The sequence below is a fragment of the Schistocerca serialis genome, chromosome 5, assembly GCF_023864345.2.
Source record: "Schistocerca serialis cubense isolate TAMUIC-IGC-003099 chromosome 5, iqSchSeri2.2, whole genome shotgun sequence".
NCBI classification, from domain to species: domain Eukaryota; kingdom Metazoa; phylum Arthropoda; class Insecta; order Orthoptera; family Acrididae; genus Schistocerca; species Schistocerca serialis.
In genome coordinates this window covers 471,749,100-471,770,168 of record NC_064642.1, presented here as the reverse complement: position 1 = coordinate 471,770,168, position 21,069 = coordinate 471,749,100, and the positions used below count along the sequence as shown (strand labels likewise).

Below are 21,069 nucleotides of genomic sequence, written 5' to 3'. Positions count from 1 at the left end.
GCGGGTGATGGAGCCCCTTAGGGAAATAGCGGAAAGGTCGGGGAAGAAGGCCAGTGTTCACTCTGTCTGCTTGCCGGGGGGTCTCATCCAAGTTGTGGAGGAGTCCCTGCCGGCAGCGATAGAGAGCACTGGGTGCACCCGACTGCAAATTGTTGCTCGTGTCGGCACCAATGACTCCTGCCGTCTGTGTTCAGAGGTCATCCTCAGTTCGTACAGTCGGTTGGCGGAATTGGTGAAGGCGGAAAGCCTCACTCGCGGGGTGGAATCTGAGCTAACTGTTTGTAGTATCGTTCCCAGAACCGATCGCGGTCCTCTGGGTTAGAGCTGAGTAGAAGGCTTAAACCAGAGGCTCAGACGATTCTGCGGAGATCTGGGGTGCAAATTTCTCGACCTCCGCAATCGGGTGGAGAAAGGTAGGGTCTCCCTGAATAGGTCAGGCGTGCACTACACGCCGGAAGCGGCTACAAGGGTAGTGGAGTACGTGTGGAGTGCACGTGTGGGTTTTTTAGGTTAGAGAATTCCCTCCATAGGCCCGACAAGACGCCTCCTGAGACGCGGCAAGGTAGGAGTAGGCAAAATGCAAAAGGGAATAACAATATTAATGTGCTAATAGTAAACTGCAGGAGCGTCTATAGAAAGGTCCCAGAACTGCTCTCATTAATAAACGGTCACAATGCCCATATAGTACTAGGGACAGAAAGTTGGCTGAAACCAGACGTGAACAGTAATGAAATCCTGAACTCAGATTGGAATGTATACCGCAGAGACAGGCTGGACAGTGAAGGGGGAGATGTGTTTATAGCGATAAGAAGTGCAATAGTATCGAAGGAAATTGACGGAGATCCGAAATGTGAAATAATTTGGGTGAAGGTCACGGTTAAAGCAGGCTCAGACAAGGTAATTGGATGTCTCTATAGGCCCCCTGGCTCAGCAGCTGAAGGATAATTTGGAAAATATTTCTAGTAGATTTCCCCACCATGTTATAGTTCTGGGTGGAGATTTTAATTTGCCGGATATAGACTGGAAGACTCAAACGTTCATAACGGGTGGCAGGGACAAAGAATCCAGTGAAATTTTTTTAAGTGCATTATCTGAAAACTACCTTGAGCAGTTAAACAGAGAACCGATTCGTGGCGATAACATATTAGACCTTCTGGTGACAAACAGACCCGAACTATTTCAAACAGTTAACGCAGAACAGGGAATCAGCGACCATAAAGCGGTTACTGCATCGATGATTTCAGCCGTAAATAGAAATATTAAAAAAGGTAGGAAGATTTTTCTGTTTAGAGAAGTGACAAAAAGCAGATTAGAGTACCTGACTGCTCAACACAAAAGTTTTGTCTCAAGTACAGATAGTGTTGAGGATCAGTGGACAAAGTTCAAAACCATCGTACAATATGCGTTAGATGAGTATGTGCCAAGCAAGATCGTAAGAGATGGAAAAGAGCCACGTGGTACAACAATCGAGTTAGAAAACTGCTGCGGAAGCAAAGGGAACATCACAGCAAACATAAACATACTCAAAGCCGTGCAGACAAACAAAAATTACGCGAAGCGAAATGTAGTGTGAGGAGGGCTATGCGAGAGGCGTTAAATGAATTCGAAAGTAAAGTTCTGTGTACTGACTTGGCAGAAAATCCTAAGAAATTTTGGTCTTATGTCAAAGCGGTAGGTGGATCAAAACAAAATGTCCAGACACTCTGTGACCAAAATGGTACTGAAACAGAGGATGACAGACTGAAGGCCGAAATACTAAATGTCTTTTTCCAAAGCTGTTTCACAGAGGAGGACTGCACTGTAGTTCCTTCTCTAGATTGTCGCACAGATGACAAAATGGTAGATATCGAAACAGACGACAGAGGAATAGAGAAACAATTAAAATCGCTCAAAAGAGGGAAGGCCGCTGGACCTGATGGGACACCAGTTCGATTTTACACAAAGTACGCAAAGGAGCTTGCCCCCCCTTCTTGCAGCGGTGTACCGTAGGTCTCTAGAAGAGCGTAGCGTTCCAAAGGATTGGAAAAGGGCACAGGTCATCCTCGTTTTCAAGAAGGGACGTCGAACAGATGTGCAGAACTATAGACCTATATCTCTAACGTCTATCAGTTGTAGAATTTTGGAACATGTATTACGTTAGAGTATAATGACTTTTCTGGAGACTACAAATCTACTCTGTAGGAATCAGCATGTGTTTCGAAAAAGACGATCGTGTGAAACCCAGCTCGCGCTATTCGTCCACGAGACTCAGAGGGCCATAGACATGGGTTCCCAGGTAGATGCCGTCTTTCTTGACTTCCGCAAGGCGTTCAATACAGTTCCCCACAGTCGTTTAATGAACAAAGTAAGAGCATATGGACTATCAGACCAATTGTGTGATTGGATTGAAGAGTTCCTAGATAACAGAACGCAGCATGTCATTCTCAATGGAGAGAAGTCTTCTGAAGTACGAGTGATCTCAGGTGTGCCGCAGGGGAATGTCGTAGGACCGTTGCTATTCACAATATACATAAATGGCCTTGTGGATGACATCGGAAGTTAACTGAGGCTTATTGCAGATTATGCTGTGGTGTATCAAGAGGTTGTAACAATGGAAAATTGTACTGAAATGCAGGAGGATCTGCAGCGAATTGACGCATGGTGCAGGGAATGGCAATTGAATCTCAATGTAGACAAGTGTAATGTGCTGCGAATACATAGAAAGATAGATCCCTTATCATTTAGCTACAAAATAGCAGGTCAACAACTGAAAACAGTTAATTCCATAAATTATCTGAGAGTAGGCATTAGGAGTGATATAAAATGGAATGATCATATAAAGTTGATCGTCGGTAAAGCAGATGCGAGACTGAGGTTCATTGGAAGAATCCTAAGGAAATGCAATCCGAAAACAAAGGATGTAGGTTACAGTACAGTTGTTCGCCCACTGCTTGAATACTGCTCAGCAGTGTGGGATCCGTACCAGATAGGGTTGATAAAAGAGATAGAGAAGATCTAACGGAGAGCAGCGCGCTTCGTTACAGGATCATTTAGTAATCGCGACAGCGTTACGGAGATGATAGATAAACTCCAGTGGAGGACTCTGCAGGAGAGACGCTCAGTAGCTCGGTGTGGGCTTTTGTTAAAGTTTCGAGAACATACCTTCACCGAAGAGTCAAGCAGTATATTGCTCTCTCCTACGTATATCTCGCGAAGAGACCATGAGGATAAAATCACACAGAAGCATACCGACAATCCTTCTTTCCACGAACAATACGAGACTGGAATAGAAGGGAGAACCGATAGAGGTACTCAAGGTACCCTCCGCCACACATCGTCAGGTGGCTTGCGGAGTATGGATGTAGATGTAGACTGTAGTGTAATATGTAAAAAAATAGGCCGCAGGTTTTGAAATATTCAATAAATGACATGGAATGAAAACTTCGTCCTCCTTCCAGTTTGCCGATGATTCTTCCCAGTCTAAAGTCATCGAAATATTGTCTTCTGGATTTGTTGTAATGAATACCACCAACTTAGTGCACCGTAAGTGCTCCTTGATTCACGCGCGCTGTCTTTTCGTGTTCCTTCAGCTGCCTGTTGCTCTGGGGCCAGCCCCTATTTGGTGCTAGTTTGACGCCTTGTTATGTCCAACTTCCTGTACACAACCGGGAGACCCCTTGCGACGTGCTTCCGAAGTTTCATTCATTTCGACCGGCTAGTCAATATGTTACGATACTTTATCTATTTCATCCTCAAGATTTTCGGGCAGTGTATATATACTTCACAACCTTCTACGGAATGAAGCTAACATCCCAAAAACAGATTTCGGTAATGACGCTGAAACGTTGGCAAGTTGTCATTCATCGATGTATGTATGATCTGACTCAAAATGAAGAAAGGTAGCTAAGGAGATTTTGAAACCGGAGAACTTGTGGAGTCTGTCCATTGCTAGAGCGTTATATTCACAATCAGATTGGTTTCCTCGTATGTCACAATTTGTGTCAGACCTGGACTGCAACCAAGACTTTCTGCTCTGCTTGATGGTATCTGAGAGTGCCTAAGGTCAAACTCAAAATTTCATTCTCTCAGGTGTGTTCTCATTTGATTTCCGAGCACTATAGCTAAAGATGATTCTTTCGAGAATAGCACCACTAAAGAAACAGGTATGACAAACGATTACTGTCATTGATTTCATCCTAATTGATCTGATTCATCATATCTCAGTGGATTTAATGCAGTTGGTGTACACATAGCTACGGCAGTGTCAACCGAGATACTAGAGGGGGTGTGGAATTCTACGAAATTCAGTTAAAAACAAAAGCTAATGCAATGAAATGGATCGATGGAATAAAAGAAGAGCTGGAGGGAGCAGGAATAACAACTTGATATAATAATAATAAAAAAAAGATCCGTCCGAATAGGACCTGGAGGTCCAACTGTACCGGCCGACAACCGTTTCATTTTTTATATACAAGCCAGTAAAATATTTAGACCAAAAATTCAGGACTGGATAGTTGGCCAGGCAGAGAAACCAACGAAGGCCAGAACAACTTGGTCTGACAAGCGGAAGAGTGTCCATTTAGAGACAATAGAAGTAATATGGAACAAAGCGATGAAGTGCACCATGTTGTACATCGCGTGGTATAATAGGGCCAAAATGTGACTATTAATGTTATTAAAACATTATTTGAACATCCCCAAAGTTGGAATTGTAGAATGGTACTACATTGTAAACAGCACTATACAAACGAAGTTCCAACTTATTTCACCTTTACATAATAAAAAAACCTTTAAAAAACCTTTACATACCAACTTATTTCCTTCTCAGCTGCCATGCTGATTAAATGCGGCGTCGACATTTTAAAAGTTCCGTGATATAATGTTAATTCATCTGTCTTACAAGTTTCTGGCTCACATGACAAAACGTGCCGAGCCAGAAATGTAACGCCCAGCGATAAACTGGAAATTTATGAAAACCAAAGAAGATTTTAGAAGTATAGCCTTTTAATGCAAATGTTTGAAAATACAATACGTATTAGTTGTACAGACACCAGATGTACTATAATACTACGCCAAAAACTTAATAGAAGTTGCTGTTTCAGCATTCGTCAACGAGCACACTTTTCGAAGACAAACAAAAAGAAACATTCATTTGTGAAACTTGAGTTTCTCCCGTAGCATAAAATTGCCAAACAACTTACGGGAGCCGCGCGGGATTAGCCGAGCGGTCTAGGGGGGGCTGCAGTCATGGACTGCGCGGCTGGTCCCGGCGGAGGGTCGAGTCCTCCGTCGGGCGTGGTTGTGTGTGTTTGTCCTTAGGATAATTTAGGTTAAATAGTGCGTAAGCTTAGGGACCCATGAACTTAGCAGTTAAGTCCCATAAGATTTCACACACATTTGAACATTTTTGAACTTACGGGAATACGACCGAGTGACACCTTCGATGTTCTCCTATGCAAGATGTTATGAGACCGGCCATTCAAATTAATACAGGCGGTAGAGAACATCAAAATAAAATATACACTCCTGGAAACTGAAATAAGAACACCGTGAATTCATTGTCCCAGGAAGGGGAAACTTTATTGACACATTCCTGGGGTCAGGTACATCACATGATCACGCTGACAGAACCACAGGCACATAGACACAGGCAACAGAGCATGCACAATGTCGGCACTAGTACAGTGTATATCCACCTTTCGCAGCAATGCAGGCTGCTATTCTCCCATGGAGACGATCGTAGAGATGCAGGATGTAGTCCTGTGGAACGGCTTGCCATGCCATTTCCACCTGGCGCCTCGGTTGGACCAGCGTTCGTGCTGGACGTGCAGACCGCGTGAGACGACGCTTCATCCAGTCCCAAACATGCTCAATGGCGGACAGATCCGGAGATCTTGCTGGCCAGGGTAGTTGACTTACACCTTCTAGAGCACGTTGGGTGGCACGGGATACATGCGGACGTGCATTGTCCTGTTGGAACAGCAAGTTCCCTTGCCGGTCTAGGAATGGTAGAACGATGTGTTCGATGACGGTTTGGATGTACCGTGCACTATTCAGTGTCCCCTCGACGATCACCAATGGTGTACGGCCAGTGTAGGAGATCGCTCCCCACACCATGATGCCGGGTGTTGGCTCTGTGTGCCTCGGTCGTATGCAGTCCTGATTGTGGCGCTCACCTGCACGGCACCAAACACGCATACGACCATCATTGGCACCAAGGCAGAAGCGACTCTCATCGCTGAAGACGACACGTCTCCATTCGTCCCTCCATTCACGCCTGTCGCGACACCACTGGAGGCGGGCTGCACGATGTTGGGGCGTGAGCGGAAGACGGCCTAACGGTGTGCGGGACCGTAGCCCAGCTTCATGGAGACGGTTGCAAATGGTCCTCGCCGATATCCCAGGAGCAACAGTGTCCCTAATATGGTGGGAAGTGGTGGTGCGGTCCCCTACGGCACTGCGTAGGATCCTACGGTCTTGGCGTGCATCCGTGCGTCGCTGCGGTCCGGTCCCAGGTCGACGGGCACGTGCACCTTCCGCCGACCACTGGCGACAACATCGATGTACTGTAGAGACCTCACGCCCCACGTGTTGAGCAATTCGGCGGTACGTCCACCCGGCCTCCCGCATGCCCACTATACGCCCTCGCTCAAAGTCCGTCAACTGCACATACGGTTCACGTCCACGCTGTCGCGGCATGCTACCAGTGTTAAAGACTGCGATGGAGCTCCGTATGCCACGGCAAAGTGGCTGACACTGACGGCGGCGGTGCACAAATGCTGCGCAGCTAGCGCCATTCGACGGCCAACGCCGCGGTTCCTGGTGTGTCCGCTGTGCCGTGCGTGCGATCATTGCTTGTACAGCCCTCTCGCAGTGTCCGGAGCAAGTATGGTGGGTCTGACACACCGGTGTCAATGTGTTCTTTTTTTCCATTTCCAGGAGTGTATTTCGATAAGGAACATGTGGTCTCTGAAGTCAATTTGTAATGTCGGTGAACATTTTGTTAGTGGTGCTGAAGTAAGCTGTTGGGTGCGTGTCGCTGACTGGGAATGTTTACTGACAGTCATAGCTACTATGTTTATGGATGATTCGCGCTGAGGTCTGCTTCGAAATACCTAATCAAGGGATGCACTTCCAAGACTATTGTGGGGAATCATCTGTGTCCTCGCGGCCCAGGTCACCTGACCTCACGTGTCTGGATTTATTCCTTTGCAGTCATATAAAACAGCTGGTGCATGAAACCGTTGTGGAAACAGAACAGGAGCTCGTCGCTAGAGTTGCCGCCGATGCTGGTACAACTGCGGACATGCCAGGAATCTTGGAACGGACACGACAATCAAAGGCCCGACGGTGCAGTGCCTGCATACAGGATAACGGACGCGCATTCGAGCAGTTCCTGTGGATGCCAATGCTGTAATTAGCAGGCTAAACTACCTTTTGTGTAAATCGTCCCTAGCATCATAAATTGCCGTCACGGATCATAGGTACCATAATAAAATATGTTTTTGTTGTTCTATGCCTTCTGTATTAATCTGAACGAAGAGTTTTGAAACATACTGTATTTCTACAGGTGCACGCCCCGTCATTTTAAAGGCACTAATGCACCGAGAGAGTGCTTTAAATCCTATCCCCACAAATAACAATCATAAATTTCATGGTTGTTATTTTAAATTGTCTTTTTATTTTTTTGTGTTACGCTTAGCCATCTTGTGAACAATGAGATTAAGACGGAAGAGATTATAACGCGTGCCGAGGGATACACATACTCCTTTCCGCCTCGTTCCATATGCGACTAGAATAAGGCAGAGAATAGCTAATATTTGTAAGAAGTACGCTCCGCCATGCACTGTTCAGTGGTTTGCGAATTATATTTGTAGATGTAGATACACAACAAATGCTTTCCATTTCCTTTTCAAACAGCTATTATGGATCTACTTGACCAAGTGTAGAACTCCCAAAAGTCGGTCATGTCAATTTCTTTGATGTAAAAGATGATCCGGATGTCAGATGTCACCTCTTCTCTTTCTTAGTCAGCTAAAAGAGCTTTGCCCTTTACTTGACACTGATGTTGCGAGTACGTCGCTTATGCTCATGCCTTCCCAGGCCGATTTTTCAAATGACTGTTTGCGGAGTTTCGTATTGGAGTATTAGGTGACGTGAATGCCTTTCTATACGACCTGGAGACATCTGTGGACCTGGAAATTTTTTATCACTATGAGTCACCTGCTGCTGATTATGACCCACTGGAGATTCACGTCCACGCTCCCAAGCACGACAGGCAGAGGTTGAATTTCAAATACATCGTGTATGAATTGTGACTAGTGCAAAAACTGTAGTGTATTATAAGTAACAGCTAACGCGGTAGGGATTTTGTACAAGAACAGGGAGTACTGACATCAGGAACGCATCAGTACGCCAGAGGCTGACCCACTTATTGGATGAAAACTTGTATTTGAATGATGTGCACCATCACTTCGAGCGACAAGGGGATTGAACTGCGCAAAACCATATAATTTCCACTAAGAGGATTGTGCCGCTGCTGTTGCAGATGAAACTCCACAGTCTTCTTCTTAGACACAGTTCGAATTTTCCTTAGTAAGCTAGTTACCTTCATGTTCCGTGGATCATTTTGCAAGATAAATCGTAATTATGAGGAACGAGTCATTTTACATTACCATCGCAAATCCAAGAAAGACAAAAGTAATGAAAAGCAGCAAGAATGAGAACAGCAAGAAACTTATCAGGATCGGTGATCACGAAGTAGATGAAGTTAGCAAAATTCTGCCATCCAGGCAACAAAATAGCCCGTGCTGGACGGAGCAATATGGATATGAAAAGCAGACTGGCACAGGCAGAAAGGTCATTTCTGCCCAAGAGAGGTCTACTAGTATCAAACATAGGCCGTAATTGGAACAAGAAATTACTGAGAATGTATGTTTGGAACACAGAATTGCATTCTAGGGAATCACGGATATGGGTAAATCGTAAAAGAAGAGAATCAGATAATCTGAGATGCGGTGCTACAGAAGAATGTTGAAAATTAGGTGGACTGATAAGGTAAGGAATGAGGAGGTTCTTCGTAGAATCGGCGAGGAAAGGAATATATGCAAAACGCTGACAAGAAGAAGGGACAGGATGATTGGACATCTGTTAACACATGCGGAATAACTTCCTCTGGTACTAAATGGAGCTGTAAAGATCAAAAATTGTACAGGAAGACAGAGACTGGAATACAACCAGCAATAATAAAGGAAAGGAATTCGTGGCAGGTAACATCAAACCAGTCACCAGCTCTCTTTTCAAAGTACTGGCTTTACTTCGAAACGGCTAGGTAACTTTCTGCGGTCGCGAGCACAAATGGTACTGAGCAATATATTAACCTTCACGCGCTCGCGCGGGCGGTGAAGTGACCGCCTTTTTGCAGTTTCGCGCCATACTTACTCCACAAAGGTAACAAGGCGGCGGGAGGGACATTTATTCTCTAGTTGCACCTTTTTCCGACAGATGCTGCGCAAAGTTCGTCCAAGTTGCACCTCTCTGCCTCTCAGGACAAGTTCAAATAGGTCCGAACACGTTCGGCGGTCAGTTTACCGCCTTGCGAGCGCTTACGGCACTTACAAAAAATGGTTCAAATGGCTCTGAGCACTATGCGACTTAACTTCTGAGGTCATCAGTCGCCTAGAACTTAGAACTAATTAAACCTAACTAACCTAAGGACATCACACACATCCATGCCCGAGGCAGGATTCGAACCTGCGACCGTAGCGGTCGCTCGGTTCAAGACTGTAGCGCCCAGAACCGCACGGCCACTCAGGCCGGCTACGGCACTTACAAACACGGTCAGGTTACCGCCTTGCAAGCGCTTACGGCACTTACAAAAACGGTCAGTTACCGCCTTGCGAGCGCTTACGTAACTTTGTTCTACTCGTCTACTTCGGAATGTAAGCATTTCTTTTTGTAATTCCTCTAGAATTCCTCAATTTTATAGACTCTTCCAATTCTCTAGTGAATGCGCATGTGCTCCAGAATTTCAACATCAAGAAGAACATAAAGGTGGGCTGCATGTATATTTTTCCGCTTACTTGACTTGGCAGGAATAAATTCGTTACGCATTTTTCAATTCAACACAGGTAATATGAAAGAAAAAACGATAAGACAGTTCTTACATGCGTTATCTTTGGAGTGATGAGCGAAAAACTGAAAGAAAGAGCTAAATTGAAGCATTTACCAAAAGATTTGTTAGTATTTTTGGAAAATTACAGAGAGAGTGACTTAGTTTATCCAGCTGTATCAACCCCCACAAGGAGAGGAATATGTTATTTGTGTGGCTCAAAAAAGAATATAAAAACAAAGCGAGAATGCGGTGAATGTGGAAGAAACGTCTGTCTACGACATTAAACCACGACAGTTACGTGCAATAATTGTTGTCAGCCTCAAAACGAAAATGAAATGCATACAGACTGATCAGCATTTTTCATCTGACAGAAATGTTTGTGACGTTTTCAATCAAAAATTCTTTTTTCAAAGCAAAATTAGCTTTTCTTGTGACAAGTTAAGACAGTGAATAATTCTAGTCTTAAGTATTACATTATATAGTCCCAAAACATTACAATTTAAAAAATGTTCTTATATTTCATTTGGGTATTTGACTTCCTTTTTGTATTCCATTGTATATTTTATTGTTAAATAAATAATTTTGATTACAAATGTGTTTGCAATATTGTGGGAGGTATCCTATGTCGATATTTTATGGAAATATGACCTTTAAAAACGGAAAACCTCAAGAGATTGATGAAAACCCTCGGGCGGTAGGCCGACCGCCCGTGCGAGCGCTCGCGTGACTTTTTCTAGCGCGAGCGCGTGAAGGTTAATAGTTTTTATTAATACAGTCTATAGATTAGCTATCTATGATTTGCTTGTTTTGTTAAGATGTAATGTGACTCCTTACACATCCCTAAATGTTCTCTTTCATGACAATCTATTTAACATAAGGACAAACAAACGAATGGATTAATAAACGAATGCTAGTAAATGGCTTATCAGGAGATCTTGCACACGAAAGGAGCATAGCTACGAAAGTGACGGTCCGTCGTTGTCTGACGGCAGAAGTTACCCTGCTGGAATATAGAAAGGGGAGTATGAATACTAGAGTTTAGCTCCTCCTCGACAATGAAGTCGTTAGCAGCACTGGCTCACGTGAAAAGAAATCAGCGTTGATCCTCTTTTAACGGGCGAGCCTACAGCAGGAATTGTGAGATTTGGGGAAAGTATGAGAGAGAATTATGATGGCCATGCGGAAATTTGGACCAAACCCACACCGAATACGTGTCCATGCAAATATGTTCAACGAAGCGAAACACATTCGCAGTGGTACTGAATGTACTTCGGTGCTGTATGGTTTGCAATAGCAGAACTAGAAGGAACCGTATAAGAAGTACCATAGAATCATTCAGTCGGCACGATGCTCCGTAGTAAAATGTCGGTTCGCGGGTTGATAACTATGTCGAGATATAAACGTTCACGAGTTAATGCTCCGAGGTTGCCATGAATCTTTAAATCCCACGTCTTACCCCAGAGAATAATGTATATTTCCAAATGACGTCAGAGAGGACTTTATTTTTGGTAAATTATGCATATTTAAAAAGAAGGCACTGAAATTTAAATCCGACAGTGGTAATCTACAGGCATAGTTACACGGTCGAAACTGAAGTACCTTACTGCTCTAGTTAGAAGAGCAGCCTAGAGGATTCCGTGATATTATCAGGCGCTCGGAAATTTAAATCGGGCATAATACTCCACGAATGAAGACATTTTCCAGCTGTAAAGGGAACTGAGTATGAGCTATTGCATCGACTTGTGCACCTCTCAACTGACGATGACAGCGGTGGGAAGTCTACAGTTATCTTGGGCCCGTCGCCGTCTGTTCGAGTGTGGGATAGTGACATAACATTTACATTCTAAATACTGCTTCTTTAGGTGCAATACTACCTATTGTTCAAGGGACACAATGGTGAGCACGTGTCGGAATGACCCGTATTATACTATCAGAAGTCGAGGTCGGCAAGAGCTTAGAGCACTCAGTATCAGAGGCCGCTCAGCATGTCCCTATAGAGGTGCGTGTGGCTGCTGTCATTAATTCTGCAGGTGACGTGAATGTACATCGGTTGCTACAGAAAATACACAAATAACCAAGACGAGTAATGCTATTGTGGACCGTGAAAATGAATTCAGTCGACACAGCGGAGATGAAAGACCAGCTGAATGAACGAAATGCGATATAGGAGAGGAGAGACGCAGCAGCTGTTCACAAAAGAAAGGAATGTGCTGTTGCAGTTGACTGGGCGATTACTAAGGTACTCGGGCGTGAGGCTGCGCCTGCGGTGGTACCGGCGACAAACATCAGAGGCAAATGGGAACGTGTAACTACCAAGGCAGCAAAGGTTGCGCTCCAACGCGAGTTCTTGGCAGAGCTAAGTGAACGAGTTTTGCTCACTCCTGTATTTTCTTTTACGCTTGCACGTGTATCGGGGGGGGGGGGGGAGTGAAGGGGGATGGGGAGGTGATAGATAGATAGATAGATAGATAGATAGAGAGAGAGAGAGAGAGAGAGAGAGAGAGAGAGGTGTTTGTAGACACGAAGGGTGCCAAGTTGCACATTAATTCGGGGTCAGCGTTACAGTTTACATCCAGTATAATTAGAGAACATATTCAAAGCTCGAACGTAATCAGGTATCTCGAACAGAATGATCTGCTCCGTGCCAACCAGCATGGATTCCTATAACAACGATCATGTTACATCAAGTTCGCTCTTTTCTCACATGACATCCTGGATAAAGGCAGTGATGTAGACGCAGTATTTCTCGATTTCCGAAATGGATTTATCCCAGTACCTCATTTGTGATGATTACCAAAAGTACAACTGTGCACTTCAAAACATAACAGTAACAGCGAGTCACACTTGGAATCTGCCAACTCATACGAGTATCTGGCTGTATCACTTTGCAGGGGTATGAAATAGAACCATCACAAAGGCTCAGCCGTTGGTAAAGCAGGTAGGACACTTCGGTTTGTTGGTAGACTATGAGGAAAATCGAGAGAAATTTGTGACTGGATTGAGGATGGTTTGGTAGAGAGGACGCACTACCTTATCTTTGATAGAGACTTCTCGACAGATATAGCAGTAACTTAGTATGTGCTCCAGTGAAGGGTGTTGGGAGCCTCGGTCTTCATCTTGTAGAATGCAGACAATATTAAACATTGCAGACAACATTAATAGTAGCGTCAGACTTTCCGCAGTTAATACACTTATCTATAGCGAAGTAATGTCAGGAAAAAGCTACACAATTGTTCATTCATACCTGGATAAGATTTGAAAGTGGTGTAAAGATAGGAAACTTGCTTTAAATGTTCAAAAATGTGGATCTATGCACTTCAAAAAACTATAAAACGTAATATTCCGAGACTACAGGATCAATTAGTCACAGCTGGAATGGCTCACCTCATCCAAATACCTGAGTACAACACTTTTAGCTATACGAAGTGGGACGGCCACGTAGGCTCAGTCGCAGATAAAACAGGTGGAAGAAAATAGGAAGAAACATTGGGTTTAGCTTCCCGTCAACATCGAGGTCGTTAGAGACGGAACACAAGCTCGGATGTGTCAAGAATGGGGAAGGAAATCGGTCATGCCCTTCAAGGGAACTATCACAGCATTTGTCTGGAGCGATTTAGGTAAATTGCGGATCTTAACCACCTTCCTCCCAAATGCGAGCCAGGTGGAAGACTTCGGTTTATTGTCAGAATACCGGGGAAATGGAATCCGTCTACATACGAGATTTCTTAGAAATCACTCGTGAGACTCATTCTATAATACTGCTCAAGTCTGCGAGATCCATACCAAATATGGCTAACACAAAATACAGAAAGTTTTCAGAGTTAAACTTTTTTGTACAGTAGGGCACCATAATCCCAAGAATCTTTCGCCACTTGGCGGAAGAAAGAGAGGAAATCTTACGTAAACTTTAAAAAATGTATATCAAGACGTGAACGGCCTTTTGAAGATGAATCTGACCGTTTGAAACCGGTAATGGCGCTATTTAAATAAATAAACAGTATTATAAAAAATGGCTGGTTGCTGCCGACCGAGCGTGGTATCGCAGTGTTTAGCACACTGGTCTCGCATTCGGGAGGACGACGCTTCATACCCGTGTCCGGCCATCCTGATTTACGTTTCCTGTGATTTTCCTCAATCGCTTAAGGCAAGTGCCGGGATGGATCCTTCGAAAGGGCACGGACACTTTCCTTCTCCATCTTTCCCTAATCCGAGCCTGTGCTCCGTGTCTAATGACCTCGTTGTCGACAGGTCCTCCTCCGGTTCCTGTTGTCTTCGTTGTAAGGATCAACCTGAATCTTATCTGGTTTTCTTTCTTATTTTCTCGGACGCTTCATATTTCTCATAGCTTCTGTCTCTTATTTCTAACTCTCGGAAAGTTATGTAAACAGCGGTACCCACGCGTCAAGGACATTTCTAGGACACAGATGTTACTCTTTGACTACGTTGCGGATCATTTCTATCTGCAGCCTACTACTTACTCTGGGAGGAGTATAATCGCCAAGCATTGTCAATGTAGTGATCTCCAGTGTAATTGCACGATATTTAGCCTTTACGCAGAAGTATTGTCTATTTATTTATTTCTGCACTCGAAGAGGTTTCCATTACAAGTTGTTTTACGTGGTTGTCTTGTACAGGGAATATGACTTTCCTTGGAGAGCATTTTTTAAAGAGAAGACCCCCTTACACTATGGAGCAGGAAGGAACATCGAGTGAATTTGCAATTACCACTTAACAAGGCCACTCATGCTTTTCTCAAACGGTTAGTGTTAAACAGAAGAATATGGATTAATCAAGAATCACACGTAACATTAAACTAGAAAACGACAAAAGGGAAACAAGGCTGCAACCATTACGCAGGAACTGTTTGTGTTGGTCGTATTAGTAAGCAACTGCTTTCGACTTCGAACTGTGTGCGTAATCTCTGAAAAGTTTAATCGAGAACTGGTAGCCTAGTGATAGTGGACGAGCAGTTTACTATAGATGTGTTCTTGAGGCGGAATTCTGCATAGCCTCGCGAGAAAAGACCGCAGAAGTGTCATGTATGAGCAATGGAAGAAACCAATTCCAGTGTATGTGGACTCATCTGGGCTCACTCCGAAGGCGACCACCGCTAAATGAACACATCTGCTAAGTAGACAAATTTACAGAATCAGTCTAGTTAATTTTGTGTCAGCGGTTGTGTTCGCGGCAAGTTGTTCGAACACTGCCAATGGGTTGATCGATTCTGATGAGAATTATCAAAGCGCAAGGACAGTGTTTCTTCTTTTTTCTGGCCTTATCCTGTGTGTTGACGGGAGTCGGCTGACAAAATGGTTCAAATGGCTCTGAACACTATGGGACTTAATATCTGAGGTCATCAGTCCTCTAGAACTTAGAATTACTTAAACCTAACTAACCTAAGGACATCACACACATCCATGCTCGAAGCAGGATTCGAACCTGCGACCATAGCAGTCGCGCGGTTCCGGGCTGAAGGGCCTAGAACCGCTCGGCCACCGCGGCCGGCATGACAATCTGGAAGTGGCAACAATTGTGGTAGAGGGTGGCGGGATGCCCTTCTTGTCGCCAACCCTTCACAGAATTAGAGTATCCGATATTCACCTAGTCGGGCATTGGTAATCGCGTAAAAACCACATCTAGGCAAGACCGGCACACCGACCCTCGTCATTAATCCGCCGGGCAGATTAGATCCGGGACCTGCACGTCACCCCGTATCCCGGAAGCTGTGGCCTTAAGCGTGCAGGCTACCCCGGGTGGGTCGGCAAAGACACATTTTATCGTCGAGAAATATTGGCACATTAATATGCCAAGCCAAATAATTCCACGGTATTCTTCTTTTTTATGTCGAGACATTACACACATTGAATTCGTATAACAGAAGTAAATTAATTGTTTAAGACAGAACGAAGTTTGCAAGAGAACGCCCATGGAGCAAAAGAGATCTTTAATCACGGCATACAGTCAATAAGGCCAAAATAAAATGCTCTATCTTCTGACTACGTAATATCCGTAATTTTGTGACTAACAGCAGTCGAATATTTAATCGTAAATGCCTGGAAGGCTTCTTACAAAGAAGAACTCGAGTGCAAGGCTTTTTTACAAAATTATTTTCCGAGCCACCTGATGGCATTGTTTATCTCTCTGTAGGCCGCACCAAACACGGAAAAAGCTTGCAGTATTAATCACGCACATGTATTCTCACTGCAAGATTGTAACATACGCTAAACTACTGCAGCGGAAGGAACTAAAAATGTCATTAAGTACATAGAGAAAGATTACGAATAACATTCATAGAACCCATAGTCCTAAAAAAGTGGATGAATGGAACTTTACCTTCCACGCGCATAGCGTGTGAGGGCAACGGGCACATAGATCTGATATAAGTAATCGTTTTTCTGCTACATTTTGGCGAGTGAAAGGGATTTAGTGCACTTTATAGCAACGGCAGGGTACTCTGCGAAATACAGATGCAGAGCACAAACGATAATTACCTCACATCACACGAATACGCCACTGTCTCGCATATATATTTACTGTGAAATGTGTGAAAGGAGAAGATTCTCAGTTCACGCTAAGCTAGAGAAACCGCAGTTACTCGCTTGAACGCAGGTACGAGGATTACCAGTATTACATCTTTAAAGCGGGCCGGCCGACAGATATGGACAGCTGTAGATGCTACAAGTACGTGTGCTATCTTTATTTTCTGTTACACATCGATAATGTCGGCACCTTTTATCAAAAATTCCAGACCACAGCAAGTATAAACGCTGCCACGCTGATATTATATCTGTATCGACCTCAAGGCTGTTGCGTTAGCAGCTAAGTACTTTCAAATGTTAACAGTCGCCCACTTTCATACACAAAACTTGTTTTCCGATTTTAATTCATGTAATTATTAGTGACTACTATATACGCTAAGGAATCTCTTCCGTAAATATGTCTTTATAAACACAAGAGAAAATCTAAAAAGCTTGGGTATATATCTTACGACACGTACGAGAAACTGATTGTCGTTTTCCTTAGCGGGGTGTTCTAAATCAGCATTGTAACTACAGTTTACTCTTGTTGGCTCAGTTGTAGAAAGAGGACTGAGTTCAGTGCATCAGTATTTTGATCACATTCTGATATTACCCTAAGTAGCGAAATTCTTTTACGTCAGACCTCAGAGTTGATATCACAAAAGCATTGTCTAGGAGCCTCAATGTTTATAAAGATTTAAATTAAAGTGACCGATACGGCAAACAGTTTTTGTCAACCTCTTACTTACCGCTTAATGCAACATCTCATTATCCTGCCATACAGTTATTTTCCAACGCCGTTTCTGTCCAACTTCTTAGCCGTAGTCTCTCTGCTTAACCAGTTTTCTTTTCTAATAGTGATGATGAATCCATCGAATTTCATTAACTGGACAATTTATGCTCAGTGATGGAGTTACTGCCCTGGTCTCGTTGTGCAATAGTCGAATCGGTGCACTTTTTTGGCTTTCTCGATACTGCTTATGGCTTGTCATGTAAAAACATCACCAGAAATTCTGCAAATGCGGATGTAGCTGCTGGATTTGAGCTTCCCCAAACTGTATTCGTATCAAGTAAACACACTATCGATTTATGAGTTGTGATTGTATTATCTGGTTGCTATTTACTGTATGAAGAATTGGTTAATGTGGACAAAACGATTTTGTGTGAAGTGAAGGAAGAAAACAGCATTATACTTATTATGGAGTTATTAGTTTCCTTTATTTCACTGAAGAGAAACAAATATCTTCACAAAAATGATGGTAAATTTGTTAAATTAGCAAATCGAACTGACTGGCAACAAATCTGTATTTTACGTAGCTTGGTAATTTCTACACTAATACGGCTGGTGACAGAGCTCGTTCCAATTCTGTGCACAAAAGTTTTCTAGCCAATCCCAGTCTCCAAAATGGAGTACAATAATGTTCCCGCAGTGATGCGTAGTTTGGGTGGGTTTACTGAAACAGTTTCCATGTGTTGATTGGGGCGGATAAATTTTTTATGCATCATTTCTTCAACAATTTCCTTCTCCTTACGCGTTCCAGGACAATTTAATGTAGACATACTCTCTTTACACGGAGTATTAGGAATGTGCACTAAAACTTTAACTTCATACAGCTGCTTTACGGACACTATTCATGTACGAGAGGACTTCAAAAAGTAAGTTATTCATTATCATGGCAGGCGAAGCAACTTTTAGTGAATGCTGCACTCCACTTAAAAGTGGCACCGATATATTACACTATTTTTCATCGTAGTCATCAAGTCTCTCTAAATAGCGTGGACTGTCCTAAGTGATCTTGCGACTGGATCCACAAATCGCTGGAATTTCACAGTGGATCTTTGTGCAGTTTGGATGTTTTGCCTACGTGAACAATAATGTCATTCTGTCTCGCGCCGCGCCGTCTTAATCTCCTTGTCACGGATCGCGCGGCTTCCCGTGTCGGAGGTTCAAGTCTTACCTCGGGTATGGGTGTGTGCGTTGTCCTTAGCGTAAGTTAGTTTAAGTTTGATTAAGTAGTGTGTAAGCTTAGGGACCGATGACCTCAGTAGTTTGGTCCCATAGGAACTTACCACAAATTTCTGTCTCGCGTACTTCAACTCTGGATCACGTTTCCAGTTGCCGCGCCATTTCACTTCCACACTGTGATGCACATGTTAACGAACCGCAGCAGAACTGTGACTGCAGCAAACCTAGAACATGTACTCTTTTCCAACGATGTGCCACTCTTGTTTCGCCATGGTCTTCGATTGGAATCACATGTATAACATACTTTTTTGAAGTTCCCTCGTGAAACATTTGACCCTCGGGGGAAATATCGATTTGATAGTCAAGTCTTGCTAATTCGAATCTCGAGAAATCAAATTTATCCATAAATAAACTTGTGCTACAATCCCTAGAAAAAAATCTCGAAGAAAATTTGTGGCTTTTGGTACACTCGATAAACTGAAGGCATTGTCATGACCGATTGCTCCACAAACGCCCTATAATTCACTCATGGCGGCTGTGATGTAAATACATCAGAACAGTAGATCTTCTACACTTGAATTTGTCGAGAAAATGAGAACGTTGAAGACACACTTTCTTCAGCACAGAAAAATGAATGAAAGCGTCTGGAAATTAGCACATGGTTTTTGACTGAAATTTTAAAATAAACCAGAAATAATAAAGTAGGTTAAAAACCTACTTTCTTGTTCCCTGAGTTACGCACTATGTCATCAAAAGTATCCAGACACTCCCTAAAACATACGTCTTTCATATTAGGTGCATTGTGCTGCCACCTACTGCCAGGTACTCTATATCAGTGACCTCGGTAATCGTTACACATCGTGAGAGAGCAGAATGGGGCTCTCCGGAATTCGAACGTTGTCAAATAACTGAGTGTCACTTGTGTAATACGTCTATACGCGAGATTTCCACACTCCTAAACTTCCCTAGGTCCACTGTTTCCGATGTGATAGTTAACTGGAAACGTGAAAGGACACGTACAGCACAAAAGCCTACAGGTCAACCTCGTCTGTCGACTGACAGAGACGGGCGACAGTTGAAAAGGGTCGTAATGTGTAATAGGCAGACGTCTATCCAGACCATCACATAGGAATTCCAAACTGCATCACGTTCCACTGCAAGTACCATGGCAGTTAGGCGGGAGGTGAGAAAACTTAGATTTCCTGGTCGAGCGGCTGCTCATAAGCAACACGTCACGCCGGTAAATGCCAAACGACGCTTCGCTTGGTGTAAGGAGTGTAAACATTGGACGATTGAACAGTGGAAAAACGTTGTTTGGAGTGACGAATCACGGTGCACAATGTGGCAATGCGATGGCACGGTGTGAGTGTGGCGAATGCCCGGTGAACGTCATCTGTCTGCGTGTGTAGTGCCAACAATAAAATTCGAAGGCGGTGGTGTTATGGTGTGGTCGCGTTTTTCATGGAGGGGGGCTTGCACCGCTTGTTGTTTTGCGTGGCACTATCACAGCACAGGTCTACATTGATGTTTTGAGCACCTTCTCTCTTCCCACTGTTGAAGAGTAATTCGGGGATGGCGATTGCATCTTTCAACACGGTCGAGCACCTGTTCATAATGTACGACCTGTGGCGGAGTGGTTACACGACAATAACATCCCTGTAATGGACTGGCCAGCACAGTCCTGATCTGAATCCCGTAGAACACCTTTAGGATGTTTTGGAACGTCAACTTTGTGCCAGCTTCACCGTCCGACATCGATAACTCTTCTCAATGCAGCAATTCCCCAAGAAACCTTCCAGCACCTGACTGAACATATGACTGCAAGAGTGGAAGCTATCATCAAGGCTAAGGGTGGGCCAAAAGTATACTGAATTCCAGCATTACCAATGGAGGGCGCCACGAACTTGTAAGTCATTTTCAGCCAGGTGTCCGGATACTTTTAATTATATGGTGTAGCTCTTATTTTCTGCTCCCTTTGTAAAGGAATAACTATGCTGAACTTACAATGAAATGAACACCCTTAGCTGATTACAGGCATTGACATACGTCAACGGGGACAGATGAAAATGTGTGCCCCGACCGGGACTCGAACCCGGGATCTCCTGCTTACATGGCAGACGCTCTATCCATCTGAGCCACCGAGGACACAGAGGATAGCGCCACTGCAGGGACTTATCTCTGGCACGCCTCCCGCGAAACCCACATTCTCAACGTATTGTCCCGCACTACATTCGTAGTGCCCCCTCCCATTATACTCATTACTCGCGGCGCGTTGCCGATTCCCGTAAGAGTTCGGGCACTGTTTATGCATTCGCACAGAAGAAAAAGATGGTCAAGTGGCCGGTGAGCCTTAACTATATATATATTATGCTGTTGAAACTATAGTACAATTTTTAGTTTATAATCTTATTTCGACTTTTCACCCATTCCATCTTTATCAGTCATACTTCGTTAAATCGAACTTTTAGTTAGCTGAACATCTAATTGTCCAT

General features: G+C 43.8%; 1 non-coding gene across 1 annotated transcript; it reads right to left on the bottom strand.

Annotated features, from left to right (window-relative positions):
- Positions 1 to 20,648: 20,648 nt before the first annotated feature.
- Trnat-ugu (transfer RNA threonine (anticodon UGU)) lies at positions 20,649 to 20,722 on the bottom strand. The gene has a single exon. It is a non-coding gene; the product is annotated as a tRNA-Thr (tRNA).
- Between the last annotated feature and the right edge of the window lie 347 nt (positions 20,723 to 21,069).